The sequence below is a fragment of the Rhinoderma darwinii genome, chromosome 3, assembly GCF_050947455.1.
Source record: "Rhinoderma darwinii isolate aRhiDar2 chromosome 3, aRhiDar2.hap1, whole genome shotgun sequence".
Lineage (NCBI taxonomy): Eukaryota > Metazoa > Chordata > Amphibia > Anura > Rhinodermatidae > Rhinoderma > Rhinoderma darwinii.
In genome coordinates this window covers 259,734,267-259,753,402 of record NC_134689.1, presented here as the reverse complement: position 1 = coordinate 259,753,402, position 19,136 = coordinate 259,734,267, and the positions used below count along the sequence as shown (strand labels likewise).

General features: G+C 42.8%; 1 long non-coding RNA gene across 1 annotated transcript in view; it reads right to left on the bottom strand.

Moving 5' to 3' along the window:
• Positions 1 to 18,182, bottom strand: part of LOC142748050 (uncharacterized) — a 95,503-nt gene extending 77,321 nt beyond the window's left edge. Inside the window, exons 1-3 of the long non-coding RNA XR_012882125.1 lie at positions 17,935 to 18,182; positions 15,306 to 15,411; positions 13,174 to 13,284 (exon numbers count right to left, since the gene is read on the bottom strand). This is a non-coding gene — a long non-coding RNA (uncharacterized LOC142748050). The remainder of the gene's footprint in view (positions 1 to 13,173; positions 13,285 to 15,305; positions 15,412 to 17,934) is intronic.
• Positions 18,183 to 19,136: the final 954 nt, after the last annotated feature.

Below are 19,136 nucleotides of genomic sequence, written 5' to 3'. Positions count from 1 at the left end.
CGCTCGTCCGACACGATGCAGGACCTGGGGCAAGAAGTGAGTGACGTCACAGCGTGATCTCTCGAGAACACGCTGTGTCTGCACTGCCAGAAGCTGGGCGTTCTGAAGAGAAGTGCATGATACTTCTCGTCAGAATGCCCAGCTAGTAAAAGAAGTAAACACGCCCCGATGTACGCACATAATACACGCCCAGTTGTACTTTTACTTTAAACACGCCCAGTTGGACTTTAGCAAGCCTCATTTGCATAAATACAAAAATGGTCATAACTTGGCCAAAAATGCTAGTTTTTTAAAAATAAAAACGTTACTCTTATCTACATTGCAGCACCGATCTGCTGCAATAGCAGATAGGGGTTGCAAAATCTGGTGACAGAGCCTCTTTAATGGTTGACTACGTCAAATGTACATTGCTTCGCAATGTTAGCTACGCCTGAACTAAAATTCCATCTCAATCATCTCCTTAATACAATTCTTCATATTATTAACCCATTAGTCACCGCCAATACACCTTTTCACGGCGGCCACTAACTAATAAGCCTTTTTATGGCGCTGCATCAGGATAAAGTAAACAGAGCAGGGAGCTGTCAAGTCTCCCTGCTCTCAGCTGCCAGAGGCAGCTGAGGGCTCGGGGGCGTCCCTGCTCTGCCGTGTGAGATTGATATTAGTATCGATCTCACCCGTTTAAGCCCTCAGATGCGGTGCACAATAGCGTGCACCGCATCTGAGTGGTTTTGGAGAGAGGGCGGAAGCTCCCTCTCTCCCCCAACGACACCCGGCGATACGATCGCCGAGTGTCTGTGTCTCCAATGGCAGCCGGGGGCCTAATAAAGGCCCCCAGGTCTGCCTGGAGCAAATGCCTGCTAGATCATGCCGGACAGGCAGTAATACACTGCAATACAAAAGTATTACAGTGTACTATAATAGCGATCGGAGAATCGCATATTAAAGTCCCTTAGTGGGACTAGTAAAAAAGTTAAAAAAAAGTTGAATAAAGTTAATTTAAAAAAAAAATGTGAAAAAAAATGAAAAACCCACCTTTTCTCCTTACAAAATGCTTTACTATTAAAAAACCAAAATAAAGTAAAAAAGTTACACATATATCGCCGCGTCCATAACGACCCCGACTATAAATCTATTACATTATTTAACCCGCACAGTGATCGCCGTAAAAAATGTAATAAAAAACTATGGAAAAATTGCTGTTTTCTGTGAATCCTGACTTAAAAAAAATGTGATAAAAAGTGATCAAAAAGTCGCACCAAAGTGGTACCAATAAAAACTACAAGTCTTCCCGCAAAAAAAAAGCCCTCATACAACTGCATTGGCGAAAAAATAAAAACGTTACGGCTCTTCAAATATGGAGACACAAAAACAAATAATTTTGAAAAAAAACGTTTTTAATGTGTAAAAGTAGTAAAACATACAAAAACTATACAAATTTGGTATTGTTGCAATCGTAACAACCTGCTGAATAAAGTTATTGTGTTATTTATATCACACAGTAAACGGCGTAGATTTAAGACGCGAAAAAGTGTGGCGAAATTTCAGGTTTTTTTCTATCCCCCTCCAAAAAAAGTTAATAAAAGTTAATTAATAAATAATATATCCCCCAAAATGGTGCTAATAAAAAATACAATACAATACAACTTGTCCCGCAAAAAACACGACCTTATACAGCTATGTCGACGCAAAAATAAAAAGGTTATAGCTCTTGGAATGCGACGATGGAAAAACTTAAAAAATGGCTTGGTCATTAAGGTTTAAAATAGGCTGGTCATTAAGGGGTTAAGGCATTGTACTTAAAAATCCAATCGGCGTATAAGCTGACGTGGGTTCAAATCCCACCCCAGGTAATCCTTTTAAACATTTCGACTTTTTTTACAATTAATATACCCAGCAATCTTATGTGTTTATACAAAAAGAACAAATTGAGCTTTTATTCAAATAATTTGTGAATAATGTGTTCAAATATAACCCCGGACATGCCTTGGTTACAGCGAGCACCAATCACAATCATTATTCAAAATGTAACCCTGTCATGCGCGCAGGTATACTTATAATTTCAGAAAACCGCAGAAAACATGTTCAGACGCGTTCCAGGCATATCACGGCATGTTTCTGTTCAATGAACACGCCCACAACTCAGTACGCACCAATCACATCATGGCTTCAGCGCGCACCAATCACATTCATTCTACGGGCATGCACACGCCCACAATGCCGTATGAACCAATCATATCATTGTTACAGCGAGCACCAATCACAATCCTTCTACGTGTGCGTCATATGATGCGGTCCCGGAAGGAGCGGGGAAGAATACCGGAACCGGAAGGGGGTGTACGACGGATCCGGAAGAGGCGGGTCAATATTTCAGCCAGAAGCGGAAGGGTGTGGTCTGGGGAGCCACCTAATAGCAAAGCTCAAAGGTTGGGGGCGTGGCTAACATATAGGAGCGGGGCATTTGTCAAAACTAGTTTGACGACTTATATAGCTCTATACTACTCTCCAGCACCTAGATTTGATTGGAGAGACTAACCTATGTGAATCACTCTCTACCACTAAATTCTCTCCCAAATTGCCTATTCCTGTGTCAATTGTCACCAGTGAATGGTCACACTGTGTGCTTTCTTATTTTATTCAGCAGGACATAGTTGATCGTCTGCCTTTGACCACAGTTCCACTGGAGAAACCCTTGGGGGTCGCCTCTGTAGATGGATAACCTCTGCCTGACCTCTATTTGTCTATCACCAAACCACTGAGGCTACAGATCGGAGTCCTTCATTCTGAGCTGCTTTCTATATCTTGTCCAAAGCTATCAATCCCATCCTACTGGGATTACCATCCTTAATTGAAACTCCAGAGAGGTCCTCCAGTGGGGACCCCGATGTCTGCACCGCTACCTGCCTCCGGTTCGTCCCGTTCTTTCTCCACTGCCTCAGTCTCTCTCTGGATTACCCCCACAATATGCAAGCTACACAGAAGGAGGCAGAGGTCCTTCCTCCTCATCGTCCCTATGACTGCCCCATAGATTTACTTCCTCTCTTTCTCGTGGACGAGTCTACCCGCTTTCCTTGCCTGAAACCCAAGCCATGTCAGAGTATGTTAAAGAGAACCTGGTGAGGGGTTTCATCAGGAAGTCTACTTCACCAGCAGCAGCTGGGTTTTCTTTGTGGAGAAAAAGGATGGGTCACTCCGACCGTGCATCAACTACTGTGGATTGAACCAAGTCAAGGTAAAAAATAAGTACCCCTTGCCGCTTATCTCTGAGCTCTTCGACAGGATTCATGGAGCTAAGTTGTTTGCTACGTTTGATCTACGTGGAGCCCATAACTTTATTCGCATACGCAAGGGTGACAAATGGAAAACCAAATTTAACACCCGGGACGGTCACTACGAGTAACGCTCCAGCGGTGTTCCAGGAGTTCGTGAACGACGTCTTCCGTGATCCTCTATATGTCTGTTTAGTGGTATATCTGAATGACATCTTGATCTACTCACCCGATCTGACGACTCATCAGAAGCACATACGCCAAATCTTTGAGGCTAAGGGGGAAGAAATTATACGCAAAACTGGAGAAGTGCGTTTTTGAAAAAAGGTCCTTGCCTTCCCTGGGCTATATCGTCTCCGATCGTAGTCTTCAAATGAACCCAGAGAAGGTGAAGACCGTCTTGGAGTGGCCATATCCTCAGGGTCTTCGAGCTATAGAAAGATTTCTGTGATTCGCTAATTTCTATCGTCAGTTCATTCCAAATTTCTTGTCCCTTGCCTTAACGTTGTTGTTGTGTTAGTCTTGCAAATGGTCCCTTAGTTGTTATCCGGCTCCCAGTGTTCCTGTATCCTACTACCTGTATCCCGTAACTGTGCTTGTTCCTGAGCTGTATCTAGTGTTGGAATCATGTTGTCATCTGTCACGTCCGGTATCATCTGCAACGACTGGTGTCATCTGCCACGTCTGGTATCATCTGCCACGTCCGGTGTCATTTGCCACATCTGGTATCATATGCCACATCTGGTATCATCTGCCATGCCAATTATCACCTGGGCCACGTGTCTGCTACTCCGAGCATCTGCCTGAACATCCTCCCAGATACTCTTACCCCAGAGACTGCTATTGACCGTAGTTTGGCCAGCTGCTACTCCACTACGGCAGAGCGGCCTACTGGATCCACATACCCCATAGGCATGACACACACACACAAAAGACCAGACTCAAAAACATAAAATATACCTGGTATCTACTGCTATTATTCAGTGATGTTCACCCATTGTTGTGTCAGTACCGTATGTTCAGAGGCCATTTGGTCATAGTTTCTTATCTACTGCCCTATTAGCATTTCAAAGGTCCTCATTACAGGAAGAAGCCATTGTAAAGTTGGGTGTTTAGGCTACTGGGATACTGGGAATAGATTTACTAAAGGCCCTTTTACATGGACCAATGATTGGATGAACGAGCGTTCAGTCCCAATTATTGCCCTGTGTAAACACGGCAAATATCAATTGATGAACGAGCAAATGCTCATTCATAGGCTAATTAGATCTTTTATACAGCACAAAATAGCATAGTTGTCGGCTGCACATCTCCCTGTGTAAACAGGGAGATGTGCTGCCGACACGATTTAAATGCATAGAGACGAGTAATCATAGTAACGATCATTCGTTCCCATACTAAACTATCACTGCTCTATTTAAAGGGAGCAACAAGCAAAGATCGATAAGATGTATTGTTGATTAGCGCTCAATTTAAAAGTATTAAACACCGGCGATATCTGCCCGTGTGAAAACACCTTTAGGCCTCATTTACACGAACGTATTATACGCGCGTGCGACGCGCGTGCTTTTCACGCGTGTCGTACGCACCTATAATAGTCTATGGGGCTGTTTAGACGATGCGTGAATTTTGCGCAGCGTGAGTGCGTTGCGTAAAACTCACGACATGTTCTATATTCTTGCGTTTTTCACGCAACACGCACCCATTGACTTCAATGGGTGCGTGAAAACAACGCATGCCACACTGACGGTCCTGCGTTGCATGCGCGAAAATCACGCAAGAGCTGTCAAAAGGATGAATGTAAACAGAAAAGCACCACGTGCTTTTCTGGTTACAAACATCCAAACGGAGTGTCAAATTAGAGATGAGCGCACCGAACTTCACCGGGTTCGGCCGAACTCGTTTTAACCGAACCCGGCAAAAAATGTTCGGGTACGCGACGTCAGGAGACAGTCACTGCCCACGGTGCTGAAAGACTTAAACTGTTTCAGCACCATGGACAGTGACTTTCGATCACAATATACATATACGTGTAAAAAAAAAAGAAGTTCTGACTTACCGATAACTCCCGGCTTCTTCCTCCAGTCCGACCTCCCGGGATGACAATTCAGGCCAAGTGACAGCTGCAGCCAATCACAGGCCAAGCACAGGCTGCAGCCAATCACAGGCTGCAGCGGTCTCATGGCCTGCCGCGTCATCCTGGGAGGTGGGGCCGGATGACAAGAGAGGGACGCGTCACCAAGGCAACGGCCGGGAGACCGGACTGGAGGAAGCAGGCAGTTCATGGTAAGTGTGAACGTCTTTTTTTATTCACAGGTTGGTGTAGATTGTGATCGGCATTCACTGTCGAGGGTGCTGAAAGAGTTACTGCCGATCAGTTAGCTCTTTCAGCACCTTGGACAGTGACGGGCGTCGACTACCTCATCTCTATGATGGCGGCTGCGCGAAAATCACGCAGCCGCGCATCATACACGGATGACACACGGAGCTGTCAATTGCCTTTTGCGCACGCAAAACGCAGCGTTTTTTTGCGTGCGCAAAACGCACACGCTCGTGTAAATGAGGCCTTATACTGTTCGGATGCACATTGGAAGGTATTTGGGTGGAGTCCATAGAGTGGGCAGAGACAACTCAGGTATAGGCATATTTAGACTATGTGGAGCTCTGGTTTTCTCTCTCCCTCTCTCTCTCTCTTTCTTTCTCTCTCTCTCTGCCACCCCTGTACGAACAGCACGTACTTTAGGAATAGGCTAAGTTATATTGTACGTGTGCTTTCTGTATATGTATACAAGTTTAAAACATTACAGTAGACTTTATATGTGTACATATAAATATTCTAGGAATTTATGCTGTGAATTCTGTTTCTGGATGGGTACATTATATATGCTATATATGTATGTTTTGTTCATCGAAGCACTTAGTTATCACTTTTGCCTTGTGACATAGTGATCCATCATGCTGGAAAAAGCATTGTTCATCACAAAATTGCTCCTGGATCGTTGGGAAATGTTGCTCTTGGAGCATGTTGAGATACCATTCTTTACCATGGAAGTGTTCTTAGTCAAAATTGTGAGTGAGCCCACTCCCTTTGATGAATAGCAACCCCACACATGAATGGTCTCAGGATGCTTCACTGTTGGCTTGACACAGGACTCATGGTAGCACTCACCTTTTCTTCTCCGGGCAATCATTCTTCCAGATGTCCCAGACAGTCTGAAGGGGGCTTCATCAGAGAAAATAATAGTCCTCTGCAGTTCAATCCCTGTACTTCCTGCAGAATGTCAGTCTATCCTTGATGTTTTACTTGGAGAAATGGCGACTTTGCTGCCCCTCTTGACACTAGGCCAGCCTCCAAAATTCTTCGCCTCACTGAGTGTGCAGATGCACTGACTACTGCCTGCTGCATGCTGAGCAAGCTCTGCACTTGTGCTGAACTGATCCTGTAGCTTAATCCTCTTTAGCAGATGGTCCTGGCACTTGCTTGGGCGCCCTCAAGCCTTGTTCACAGCAATTGAACCTCTCTCCTTGAAATTCTTGATAATCCGATAAATGATTTATTTAGGGATAATATTACAAGCAGCAATGTCCTTGCCTGTAAAGCCCTTTTGATACAAAGCAATGATGATTGCACGTGTTTCCTTGGAGGTAACCATGGTTAACAGAAGAAGACAATGATTTCAAGCACCATCCCCCTTTTAAAGCAACCAGTCTGCTCTTATAATTCAATCAGCATAACAGAGTGATATCACCTGCCTTGTCCTCATTAACACTTTCTATTGAGCGAACGAGAAGATTGCTGAAATAATGTTAGCAGGTCATTTTGTGGCAGGGCTGAAATGCAGTGGAAATGGGGTTTTTGTGATCAAGTTAATTTTCTTGGCAGGGAATGACTTTGCAATTAATTGCAATTCATCTGATCACTCTTCATAACAATCTAGAGTTAATGCAAATTGCCACTATAAAAACTGAAGCAACAAACTTTGTGAAAACCCAAATTTGTGACAGTCTCAAAACTTTTGGCCACGACTGTATAATGCATGTCTTTTCTATGTTATAAGTAAAGTATTTTTATATATAAATATCTACGAGGGTTGTATGTTGCTGCTGTGGTTCGTGAAGAACTGGAGTGTGTGTGTGTGTGTGTGTACATACAGTAGTAAATAATTAAACGTAAGTGTGCTATATGGGAACCAGAGGTTGCAAACTAGGAACGGATTAAAGGGAGAAGATAAAGATAGACACAAGTCCCCTTTATCAACAGGCATCAGACAGTGTGTGTAAGCACAAATGATAATGGGTGGTAATCAAAATATATTTAGGCGACGATATTCTGTCAAGATTTAGACCCCTATACAAAACAAAATAGTGTCTATGTAAAGAAGCCATTGCATCACGCATTCTGCTTGAGTACAGATTTTTGTACAGTATCAAAAAAGGCAAGGTAAAAAGAAGTACTAATAATAGATATTACAATATAATTAACGAACCCAATATGCAAATGCAATATTCAGCCTTTGGCATCTTATACAGCAGCGTAGGTAAAAAAACAAAAACCTTCTAACCTGCTGCCTTCGCCATATACCACAAAGATTTAAAAAGTAGTTGTTAAACTGTGGTAGGAAAAGAGTCCCAATGACAGAAAAAAAACCTAATATTTTGCAAATCCAAATGAATGTGAATGTGCAAAGTCATAAGAGGCAAATTACATATGAAGGATCAAAGCCTGGGGGCATCAAATAAGTTACAAGTTACAGAATCAAACAAGTTACAGTGTCTAGAATACCTCAAAAAGGCAAGTCCAACAGTCCAGGCAATAAAAATTGAAAATCTGATAAAGATTCAATACTGTGTGTCTTCCTTACACTTGTTTATCCATAGTTTGCAGCTGGATTCCATGACTGTGAGAAAATAGGTCCTTATATTCAGTAGAGATATGCACTAAGGGTCAAGGACTAAGATAAATAATTGTATAGAGACATCAATCATGAAATACATGGCAGAGAGACAATAACTGTACTAAAAGCATCTTAGGTAGTAGGGCTCTAAACATCATATGATCCCTGCAAAACAAAGATAATGATGGTCCATCTTGAAGAGGAACTGCTACGGCAAGTGAGACCAAGGTCCAGGCTCTCGAAAAAAAACTTGAAAATAGTGACGTTGAATAAATACACAGTAAAACTTCAATGTGAGGATGATTTGCAGGAGGACACAGAGGGGAAAAAAAAAATCTAAGGATTAAAGAAGTGTAAGAAAACTAACTATTTAAAGGGATGATACAGTCTCCAAAAATGTATGGCCTATCCTCAGTATAGGCCATCAATATCTGATCGTTTTGGGTCCGACTCTCGGGATCCCCGCCGATCAGCTGTTTTGAAGAGGTCGCATTGCTCGTAGGAGCGCTGATTTCCCTTCATTTCCTTTCCTGCTCACACTGTGAATTTCCAACACACTTGTAGCAGTAATTCACAGTATTACAACCTTCTCCCATTCACTTCAGGGTTGCAAAAGAGAAGAGCGGGACAATCTCTAGCTCCTTGGAATGCCCGGGAAATAGATGGCGTGGATACCTGCAATCTTGAAATTGTTTTGTATAGGCAGACACTTGTTCCTTGAAATGATGTCTTCTTACCAGCAAGATTTGTCCTGTAGGGATGCCCCGTTTATGTCATGGCATCAGCCATGACTAAGGACGCGTGTAGCGTCTGAAACGCGTAGGCTCCATATACTACTGATATTTTTCCTCACACTATCAGGATTGCACACTTTCAAGCATAATCCTGGTTTTTTCCTTTTTTAACTAACAAATTTTTTTCATTAAACTTGGAACTTCGTTCCATTTTATTCCACAAATCCACGCTGGATCCAAATTTTCTTTTCTCCATTGATGCCCCGTTTAATGTCTGCATGTGTAGTGGTAGCGGACCGCCGCCGCTGCAAACTCCTCGCCTCCTTCCAGCGCCTCCCTCCCCGGAGACGCCAGCTCGCGGAGCTGTCCTGGACTGTGTGTTAGTGCGCGCGCGTGCCCGGTCTTAAAGGGAGTCTGTCACCAGAATGTCCGTATTAAACTAGTAACAAGGTATTGTAGAGGAGACTAATCTGTTTCTAGTGTTTATTTTCATTTTCTGCTTACTGCCTCCTTTGTATAGAAACACGTTTTATTAACTTTATGCTAATGAGCATGGGGATGTTACCATTGCACCTAAATGCTCTTACGTGGCTCCCAAGTTCAACCTCCCTCCCTTCTTATAGTGATTGACAGGGGCCAGGCAGCATAATCGACGCATTCATGCCTGGTCCCATACTGTCTGTAACGCATGCGCGTCCATGCTCTTCACTCGGCGCATGCGCAGTATGATATTTCTGCTCGACGTTCTAATCGGCACTACTGCGCATGCACAGCATCCCTGCTCTTTATTAGACGTTCCAATAGCGTAGTCGACTACGATATTGATTCCGTCAAAACGACAGAACCCTTGCACAACTGAGACAAACGGAAACCATTGGGACCAGATCCGTCACCATTGAAATCAATGGGGATGGAAACTGAAACCTTTGGTTTTCGTTTGTGTCAGTGAGGGTCCCATTCCGACAGAAAGCTCTGACAGAACGTCGGAACAGGACCCTGGCGCATATGTGAACGAAGCCTAACACCTACCTACACTAGACAGCGAGCTGATATCTATCCTAAATCTTCCCTTCCTCTAGACAGAGATTAACTTTTCCATCAGCCATGAATAAGAGCACGGATCGTGCTCGAAACGCGTAGGCTTCTACCTATTTGCCATTCATACCACCTTGTTACTCTTCCTGTGTTCGCTATTTATTGTTCACATCTAATAAAAGTGGAAACCAAGTTTCCCCACATTTATTATACATCGCTGGATCCTCTCCTTCTTTCTTTTGCATTGCCTGCCGTGTGCCGTCGCGGAGATCCGGGCGAGAGCCGAATACAAGAACGTGGAGCTGGTGAGCTGGAGGTTTCCTCCTACCCTCTCTTTCCCCTCTACAATTCCTAACTTTTCCATACTCTGCCATATCTCTACAAGCAGTGGCGGATTAAGTAAACCATGGGCCCTGGGCTGTTCCTCAAGCTTGGGCCCCCTTCTCCACCTCCGCCCTGCCACGTCATGTCTATATTAAACACCACCTTTCTGTGTGAGCATTGACAAATGAGTGCTACGATTCCCCTTGTCAAAGGGCTGTGTCCCTACATACTGACAGTCTCCAACCATCGCTGACAGTATCACAGACACATCCTCCTGACAAGGGGAATGGTAACACGCATTTGTCTATTAGTCCTGGGTACACAAAGACTTTATGTGGAATACAAGGATTTCCGATAACAGACATGTCAGGAGAGGTGACAGATAAATGCAATGACTCACAGGAGATGTCTTCACTGATGGGTCGTTCTCTTTTCTTCTCCAACTGACACAGACCGCTATGGCGACTTCTCCTGATGACTGCAGAGTTTCCTGATGAGAAATCTTTTCCCCTTGATTCTGTAGCCATTTTCAGCGTCGATAGCAACATAAAAATTCAGAAATAAACACCATAAATTGTCTTATACCCCAAACCCCTAAGCAAATTAAGACCCAGGCCCATACATTAACTCAAACCAATAAATTCAGTCCCCAAGAGGTAACTAAACTTTTAAAAAACATTTGGCGTGTCGTAGTGAGAGTGATATGTCAGAAGTTTTGATTGATGGGGGTCCCAGCATTGAGACCACCACCGATCACTAAAACAAAGCAGCAGGAGTGCCCGGGCGAGCGCGGTTCCACTTAATTTCTGACTGTCTTTTCTCGGCGCGGTGTACGGACTCATAGACTTTCTGTTGTGCCCATAGACCGCATGCTCGGCTATCAGAGGAAAGACGATCAGAAACAAAGTGGCAAAGCACTCACCTGAGCGCTTCTGCCACTTTGTTTCAGCGATTGTTGGGGTCTCAGTGCCCGTACCCCCACCGATTAGAACATTTGACATGTCAATGGTGAAAGTAGGGAGAGAAACTTCAGCTCACCTGACACACTCCAGTGTGTCGTAGAAAGCGCCCGGATCCTCGTGTCGGTACACGGATAACAATAGGGAAGGGAGGATGGTAGGATCCAGCGCTGGGTGGCGTTTAAAATGGAAAGGATTTCCAAGTTTAATGTAATCGCTTAAAAGGAAGTCCAGTTCTGTGATGTCCCAGGTGTGTGAGAAGTGAAGGGATGGTGTCCTCTAGGCCTACGCGTTTCGGACGACTGCCGCGTCCTTAAACTTGGCTGTGGTAAATTTTCAAATGAGCGCGCCGTCAGTTTTATACAGCTGATTCTTGGCTTTAATTGCGTGTCATGATCATATGTGTGTTGGAACGCAAATGCCGGAAATAGGTGTCAGATGAATCTAGTGTGTTTGATGTTTATTGAATGTGCAATGATATGACGGATTCATTTAAGAAAGTATTCTGTGTGTCAGATAGAAAGGTTTTAACCTGATGTATTAATAGATTGTATGAAAAAATCAGTTTGTTTGTTACTTAGTTGATTTGTATTGTTGTTGCGTTCCAGACCTCACTCTGAGATACGAGGCCAGAGAAGAGGGTCGATTCAACAGAGTCTCCGGTTTTCATGTGGAATTTATTGCCGGTCCGACTCTAGTCATCTATTGCTACAGGTAAGTTATTATAAGAAACATTGATTGTTTATTAAATTACAATTGTAAATATAGCAAATTTTATAATGACTTGTAAATGTTGTCATAAATGTGTTTATCTCCATTCATTTCACCTCTGGCATTTGTTACTTGCATTTATATTGGTTTTATTTTTTGTATTATTACTTATTTATGTTTTATATTTGGTGTTTATATTTTATGACACGTATATAATAGCTGATACTGTCATTTTTAATGACGGGGCGCTTATTGAAATTCGGCGAGGATAAAGTGATGGGCGTGTGAATGGGACCACAACTGATTATTGGGGTATGGGGATTTCTAAAAGATACTAAACATGTTCTCAACCTACTGTACAACAAAAGCTGGGAAAAGAATTTTACTTGGCTAACATGTGATGTTGTATCGTTATACACATCAATTCCACACGATATAGCCTATACTGCCCTTGACTACCATCTCTCAAAATACAGTACATACGAAAAAAAAATTCAAACTTACATTTTAGAAGTACTAATGTTTTTGCTAACTAACAATTATTTCCAATTTGACAAAACATATTATCTACAACTCAAAGGTGTGTCAATGGGGGCTAAATTTTCCCCTTCGGTAGCCAACCTTGTGATGTCATGGTGGGAACAACTTCATATCTTTTCCTCCAACAATATACATAGCAATAGCATAGAATGGTACGGCAGATATATCGATGACATATTGATTATCTGGAAAGGCAATATCAATACCATCCCTGAATTTGTAGAATATCTCAATAACAACAAGTGCAACCTCAAATTCACCTACTACCATGACACCACACATATCATTTTCTTGGACTTGGAATTAGAAGGTGAAGTAGGCCACACAATATCCACCAAAACCCATCGGAAACCTACAGCCACAAATAACATACTACATGCGGAAAGTGATCATACAAGACATACCATCAAAGCCATACCTCTGGGTGAAATGCATCGTGCAAAAAGAAACTGCACATCTCAAAAACAATTCGAGATAGAGCAAAAACAAATAAACACCAGACTTCAAGAAAGAGGCTATCCAAAATGGTCACTGAGCAGAGCCCGCAACATTATGACCAAGAAACCCAGAAGTCAACTACTCGGTTTCCACAACGAAAATACTAATAAAACACATGAATCTCAATCAGCGGCTTACCAACCTACACTGATTCTACAACAAAGTAATCAATTTACGAAAATAAAAAATTTAGTCACCAACTACTTACCCATTCTCATGGAAGATGACACCTTGCGCACAATTCTAGCTGGAGGATGCAGAATAGTAGCAAGAAAAGCCCCTTGCCTAGGCAATACTCTGTCTCCATCCCAATTCACATCTAATGAGAACAAAAATACAACATGGTTGGAAATGAAAGGCTTCTATAGATGTGGCCAGCACCCTTGCAAAGTTTGCTTGCATGCCTACCCAACTAAAAAATTCAGTAATTCCACGCAAACAGAAACATTCAACATTCAGAACTACATTAACTGTAATTCTGAGTCAGTTATCTACCTAATAGAATGTACGGAATGTCACTTAAAATATGTAGGCTGCACAAATCGCAAATTTAAGACAAGAATTTTAGAACACTTAAGCTATATAAGAAATGCTAACATTCTTAACATATCCAATGCATCTAGGCATTTCATTTCCCAGCATAACAGAACCATCAATACCTTTCGGTGCTCTGCTATAGAAAAGGTTCATCCTCATAAACGAGGTGGTGACATCAGACATAAAACTCACTTGAGGGAGGCCTATTGGATTTATAGGTTAAATACAAGATACCCAGAAGGCCTTAATGTGAAAAAAGAATTAATGTATCTCTATTAACTCTACATCCAAATTAGTACCTCAATCCAATATAAGTGCCATACAACGCATAACCTATATTAGGTTAAACTTGATCTGTTCTCCAAGGTCCACAGTCCAATATTTTATTATTCACTAATTCCCATATGTACATACATAACATTTGCTATTTGTCATGTGCATAAAATCCTCACATTACCCAGCCCTTGTTTATTTACTATGTACGTTTCCCATACCCCAATAATCAGTTGTGGTCCCATTCACACGCCCATCACTTTATCCTCGCCGAATTTCAATAAGCGCCCCGTCATTAACCCCTTAATGACCGCCGATACGTCTTTTTACGGCGGTCATTAGTGGGCTTTATTCTAGAGCGCCGACAAACTACGTCGCTGCATTAGAATAAAGTAAACAGAGCAGGGAGCCGTGAAATCTCCCTGCTCTCAGCTGCCAGAAGCAGCTGAGGGCTGGGAGCGTCCCTGCTCTGCCGGGTGAGATCGATATTAGTATCGATCTCACCTGTTTAACCCTTCAGATGCGGTGCACAATAGCGAGCACCGCATCTGAATGGTTTTGGAGAGAGGGAGGGAGCTCCCTCTCATCTCACTGACACCCGGCGATAAAATCGCCGAGTGTCTGTGTCTTCTATGGCAGCCGGGGGTCTAATAAAGACCCCCAGGTCTGCCTGCAGCGAATGCCTGCTAGATCATGCCGCAGGCATGACCTAGCAGATGCCTGTCCGTTTTAAACGGACAGGCAGTAATACACTGCAATACAAAAGTATTGCAGTGTATTATAATAGCGATCGGAGGATAGGGAAGTCCCCTAGTGGGACTAGTAAAAAAGTAAAAAAAGTTTAATAAAGTTAATTAAAAAAAAAAGTGAAAAAAAAAAAATGAAAAACCCAGCTTTTCCCCTTACAAAATGCTTTACTATTAAAAAAAACTACAATAAAGCAAAAAAGTTACACATATTTGGTATCGCCGCGTCCGTAACGACCCCGACTATAAAGCTGTTACATTATTTAACCCGCACTGTGAACGCCGTAAAAAATAAAATAAAAAACAATGGAAAAATTGCTGTTTTCTGTTAATCCTGACTTAAAAAAAATGTGATAGAAAGTGATCAAAAAGTCGCATCTACTCTCAAATGGTACCAATAAAAACTGCAAGTCGTCCCGCAAAAAACAAGACCTTATACAGCTATGCCGACGCAAAAATAAAAAAGTTACAGCTCTTCGAATGTGACAATGGAAAAATCTAAAAAATGGCTTGGACATTAGGGCCCAGAATGCCAGCAGGGGGAAGGGGTTAAAAATGACAGTATCAGCTATTATATACGTGTCATAAAATATAAACACCAAATATAAAACATAAATAAGTAATAATACAAAAAATAAAACCAATATAAATACAAGTAACAAATGCCAGAGGTGAAATGAATGGAGATAAACACATTTATGACAACATTTACAAGTCATTATAACATTTGCTATATTTACAATTGTAATTTAATAAACAATCAATGTTTCTTATAATAACTTACCTGTAGCAATAGATGACTAGAGTCGGACCGGCCATAAATTCCACATGAAAACCGGAGACTCTGTTGAATCGACCCTCTTCTCTGGCCTCGTATCTCAGAGTGAGGTCTGGAACGCAACAACAATACAAATCAACTAAGTAACAAACAAACAGATTTTTTCATACAATCTATTAATACATCAGGTTAAAACCTTTCTATCTGACACACAGAATACTTTCTTAAAGAGGCTGTCACCAGATTTTGCAACCCCTATCTGCTATTGCAGCAGATAGGCGCTGCAATGTAGATTACAGTAACGTTTTTATTTTTAAAAAACGAGCATTTTTGGCCAAGTTATGACCATTTTTGTAGTTATGCAAATGAGGCTTGCAAAAGTCCAAGTGGGTGTGTTTAAAAGTACAAGTCCAAGTGGGCGTGTATTATGTGCGTACATCGGGGCGTTTTTAATACTTGTACTAGCTGGGCGCTGTGAAGAGAAGTAACATCCTCTTCTCTTCAGAACGCCCAGCTTCTGACAGTGCAGACCTGTGACGTCACTCACAGGTCCTGCATCGTGACGGCCACATCGGCACCAGAGGCTACAGCTGATTCTGCAGCAGCATCAGCGTTTGCAGGTAAGATCGACTTACCTGCAAACGCTGATGCTGCTGCAGAATCAGCTGTAGCCTCTGGTGCCGATGTGGCCGTCACGATGCAGGACCTGTGAGTGACGTCACAGATCTGCACTGTCACAAGCTGGGCGTTCTGAAGAGAAGAGGATGTTACTTCTCATCAGAGCGCCCAGCTAGTGAAAGTATTAAAAACGCCCCGATGTACGCACATAATACACACCCACTTGGACTTGTACTTTTAAACACACCCACTTGGACTTTTGCAAGCCTCATTTGCATAACTACAAAAATGGTCATAACTTGGCCAAAAATGCTCGTTTTTTTTAAATAAAAACGTTACTGTAATCTACATTGCAGCGCCTATCTGCTGCAATAGCAGATAGGGGTTGCAAAATCTGGTGACAGAGCCTCTTTAAATGAATCCGTCATATCATTGCACATTCAGTAAACATCAAACACACTAGATTCATCTGACACCTATTTCCGGCATTTGCGTTCCAACACACATATGATCATGACACGCAATTAAAGCCAAGAATCAGCTGTATAAAACTGACGGCGCGCTCATTTGAAAATTTACCACAGCCAAGTTTAAGGACGCGGCAGTCGTCCGAAACGCGTAGGCCTAGAGGACACCATCCCTTCACTTCTCACACACCTGGGACATCACAGAACTGGACTTCCTTTTAAGCGATTACATTAAACTTGGAAATCCTTTCCATTTTAAACGCCACCCAGCGCTGGATCCTACCATCCTCCCTTCCCTATTTGACATGTCACTATGACATGTAATTTTTTTTTTAAAGTTTCGTTAGTTACCCTTTAAGCAGTCAGACACCCCTCCCCAGTGCATCTGACTGACTGCTGAGTGCCCTATGGGAGGGTCTAAGTGTCTGACACTTAGGGCGGATTTACACGAGCGTGTGCATTTTGCGCACGCAAAAAATGCGGCGTTTTGTGCGCGCAAAAGGCACTTAACAGCTCCGTGTGTCATCACCATATGATGCGCGGCCGCGTGCCTTTTGCGCACCCACCATCATTATGACACTCTGTTTGTATGTTTGTAGCACCTGGTGCTTTTCTGTTTGCAATCATAGTTATACTGCTGTTGAGCAAATCACGCACGTCCCACGGAGGTGCCTCCGTGTGGCATGAATGATTTTCACGCACCCATTGACTTCAATGGGTGCGAGATGCGCAAAAAACGCAGAAATATAGGACATGTCATCAGTTTTACGCAGCGGACTCACGCTGCGCAAAAATCACTGACAGTCTGCACTGCCCCATATACTTGCATAGGTCCGTGCGACGCGGGTGAAAAGCACGCGCGTTGCACGGACGTATTACACGTTCGTGTAAATCCGCCCTTATGGCTCTTGGTGGGGAGGAGTTATTCCCCTATAGAACCCTGAACAGTCAATCAAACGCTCTGACCACCCCCCCCCCCCCTGCAGTATAATAACTACTGAGGGCTCCATGGGGGAGATTATACTGCAGGGGGGGGGGGGATCTGAGCATCTGACTTACTGCAGAGGGCTCTATGGGTGGGAAATTATTTTGCACACAAAAAATGTGATATTAAACACCCTATATACAATTCACACTAACACCACACACTATATATTCAAACCACACACACTACACGCACACACTATATAGACTTACATTATAGACACTATAAACACAGCACACACTATATACACAGCACACACTATATAGACTATATACACAGCACACACTATATAGACTATATACACAGCACACACTATATACACAGCACACACTATATAGACTTACATTATAGACACTATAAACACAGCACACACTATATACACAGCACAAACTATATAGACTTACATTATGACACACACACACACATAAACACACACACACTACATAGACTTACATTATAGACACTATATACACAGCACACACTATATAGACTTACATTAACTAACACACACACACACACACACACACACACACACTCACACACACACACACACACACACACTTACCACAGCCTCTTCCTCTGCGGTGCTTGTCTCTGGCAGCCTCCAGGACCTTAATCATGTGACTGTGACGTCACCACAGGTCCTTCACCCTCTAGTTTCAGTTTTGCCGTTATCAGGCAGCTGCTGGAGGTTTAGACAGGAGGGACAGTGCACAGCAGCACAGAGGAGCTGACTGTCAGGGAGACTCCAGCCCCTGCCAATCACAATCTCTGACAGTCTGCTCTCTACAGCTGATGTGCTGTGCCCCTGTTCCCTGGCCGCAATTGACTCCCCCTGCACATTCCCCCCGCCTCTTCATCAGCACGTGGGACCGGCAGCAGCATTTCTGGAGAGTTTTGTTTCACTTGTGTGCGGTGTGGGAAGCTATGGGCCCCCTGCAAGCCTTGGGCCCCGGGCGACCGCCCAAAACGCCCATATTGGGATCCGCCACTGTCTACAAGCCTCTGCAATCTGTTATTGCAGTTAAACCTATCCTCCCCTAGTCCCACTGTACAAGTTCACCCCTTCACTGCCATTACCAGAAAAGCATGTTAACCCCTTCACTGCTATACTGCTGCAACTACCATCTCTCTTGCCTTTTTCAGCTATCACTCCATTTTCCTACTGCCAATTATTGTATTAACCCCTTAGATACATAAACAGTTAGAGCCAGGTCAGGGAGGGTAACTTAAATAAGTGTAAGTAAATTGTGTTGCATTTATATGTGTATTTAGGTATGTGGGCGGATACTAGGATAGGATTGTACAGGTATTGTTATTATCTTGTTGAGTTATTGTCCCACGCATAGTATTAGTAAACTTAATACATACAGACAGTTATTACATGTATTGAAGTATACTGATACTATACCATGATTATTTATATTTTGTGTATATAATATGTATTATAACTAGGTGTGATTACTATTAGTCAATAAACCGTGCTTTATTCACTATATAATTGTGTTGAGAATCACAGCGCGCATGCACACTTAGTTAATAAGGCAATAGAATGCGTAGATACAAGGGAGAAATTAGGGGATCTAGGCATAACCCTAGTGACCCTATAAAAGGAGGTAGTAACAGTAGGGGACACTAGCCCAGTGCACTTCACCAAATCTATTAACCCCCTTTTACATATATCTTTTTATAAATGAATACAAGGAAGACCACAGCACGGTGACCCTTGTGCCCCTATACGACCCCCAAAAGAACATCTTGAGGAAA